Here is a 2,855-nt window from a genome sequence, read left to right on the forward strand (position 1 = left end):
AAGAACCAGCCGCAGTAGGGAGGGGGGCTCGCCGGAGAGGTAACCCACTATCTATCTTAGGGTTCAGGGTGGGGATGGTGGTCGCCGGCGGCGGTGGGGCGGTGGCGTGGGGATCGCTGGAGAAAAAGATCGGGACGGGGGGGCATAGAGGGATGGCCGGGGCGTCGGTGGACCAGCGGTGGGGACTGGTTTCGGGGCGGCGCACCGCCGGCCATGGGCGGCGGGGGCGGCGGTTTGGCCGGTGGTGGCTGGTGGCTCAGGGGAATGGAGGTTGAAGACGAACTACAGGCCCTTGATTTCGTATCCAACGGCTGGAAAATCGACTGACCAGAGATGAAAAAGCCAGTCGAGTGACGTGTAGCCTCACCCTAATGCTACTACACGACCATCTGCCCCGGCTCTCGCACACGCTGCTGCTACTTCTTTTCTGCTACTAGTGCGTTCAGTTTCGACAATAAAATTCAGTTTTGACAGCAAAATTTAGTTTCGACTGTTAAGTTCAGTTTCGACGGTTAAATTTAGTTTCAATAGTTAAGTTCAGAGATGAGCGGCTGATGTATTTTACATCTAGCACTTCATGGTTATGTATTTTACGTCATCTATTGGAGATGCTATTAGAATTCCACTCAGGTTAACGTTGTCTCTCTTGTCCTGCTTCAGCCTCGGCGTTGTAGAACTCACCGGAGCTACTCCAATGACAAAACCCTCCATCGCAGCGGAGCAGTACCCTGGGCTCGATCTCCAAACGCCTAAGATCTTCTTCCCCTCCTTCGACAGCCAAGTCAGTCGGAGCATCCTCACCGACCCAACCCAATCACGCTAAGATCGACATGGCTTCGCCAAAGAGGTTGTACACTTGTTGCATCTCTTTTTTACTCTACATGTTATATATATTGTCCACTGAGCACACGTAATAACGTGAAATATGATTATTTTATCCTACTATATGACATGCAGTGAGGTACCAGGCAACTTAGCTATCCGTGATGGACTCTCTTGAATGCCATCATTATTTATCTCTGCGCGTTTGAGCTATGCATTTGTCGATGGGCCTGGGAGTTGATCTAGTAGGGCAGTGGCATGGGTCCAAAGTAGTAGAAGTAGCACAAAAAAAAATTTGAGTGTAGGCTTTTCCTTGCTCAAGCCTGCCTACTAGAATCGCCAGTGCTTGAAAGGAAAAGTGAAGGAAAAACATAGGAATTGGAAAGTTTCCTATGGTACTACTATTCATGCATTTGGTTCAAAGGAATGGAGCAAAGGAAAATTGTAGGATTTGTTCCTTTAGTGTCTCCTTGAAAGAAAAACCATAGGAATTTTAATTTCCACTTGTCCTCCTTTTCAAATTCCTATTCATGAAGCACAAGACTAAGAGATAGTAGCATAATAGCATTATAACCGTACATTTTCTTGTGGTTTGACTTAATCTCACCATGCTTCTTTGCATCCTGTGATCTTCCAATTCTTGTGAACCAAACACCTAGATTGGCGGAAATCCTGTGTTTTTAAATTCTCTGTTTTGCACGTGCATTCCTATCCTATTCCTGTCTATTTCCTATCCCTGCATTGTTAGAATCCTCAAATTCAAACAAGCCCTTACACAATTACTTCTGTTACAGATATGTGTCAAAGAAAACCTTGTGTGGTTTGTCCTGCTCCTGTTGTGATGTGTTCCACCCCAGCTCAGCTGCTCCAACGATGGAAGGGTTCACCACAGCAGGGATCCGCTCTCCAGACTATCTTTTGCCGCCTCAGATCTTCTTCCCCGCCATCGGCAGCCACGACAACTGCATTACCATCATCAACTGAGTAGATGACCTTGAGGACTACACGGATCCGCAAGAGAGGTCGCACTCTTTCGTGTCTGCTTATGTTATGCGTCGCTTAATATGATGACATGCTACTTTATCGCCATGTTCACCTATTAGACTCTGAGTCAGGTCCAAACTAATGCTGAAACTTGAGTTTTTAAATGGTTGTGGGGTACATATTGGGGCAACAATCAGTACTCTCTGTCTACTATCTGGTTAATCTCGGGTGTCTATTATGAGTTTCATGTTGGGTGCAAACAAACATTAAAGGAGCCATTATCTGTATTTTTTAACTAAAGCTATTATTTGCCTGCTATAACTGGTTTTGGATCTATCCACAGTTTGCTACCATCACTCTGGATTAGTGCATGCACTCCTTACATAATCTCACTATGTTTTATTCCTATGCATGTCAGTTATTGTACACAATGGAACTGAACATGTAGAGCAAAAGAGACGAGCCTTGTGTGGCAATAAAATTTCATGCAGACATCGCTCCATGGTGGGCGCAAAGGCAGCCCCCCTCCACCCATTTCGGATTGTAATCAAGAGGAAGATAACTGTTCTGAGGGGGATTCAGAAGGAGAAGACCACTCCTATTTACCCCCTGAGGTCTTCGCTCTAACTTGGCATGCTGATGTTGGTAATATCATGCATATGGTTCCTAGCATTGCTTACTTTGTACATCAAATATGCCATCTGCTTAGTTTAGACATGCTTTGTGTGAATGCCATCTGTTTAGTTTCTTTATCGTATATGTGAATCATGCAATGCCATCTTGTTTAGCCAGGCATCATATATGTGAATTTTACAATGCCACCCTGGTTAGATAGTCATCTTATATGTGAATTATATCATGCCATCATTTTTTATTACGTGTTACATTTGTCAACAATTTTAGTACATTCAATTACTCTTCCTGTGCACCAGCCATTCGGCACGGTCATGGAAAAATCTGGAGTGCAAACAAGGTCTTCAGAGCAGACAATGCTATCTGACGAAGCGCATGTCTTATAGGTTACGAATAGCTCCTCATAGGAGGATTCA

The sequence above is a fragment of the Triticum aestivum genome, chromosome 2A (genome assembly GCF_018294505.1).
Source record: "Triticum aestivum cultivar Chinese Spring chromosome 2A, IWGSC CS RefSeq v2.1, whole genome shotgun sequence".
Classification (NCBI taxonomy): domain Eukaryota; kingdom Viridiplantae; phylum Streptophyta; class Magnoliopsida; order Poales; family Poaceae; genus Triticum; species Triticum aestivum.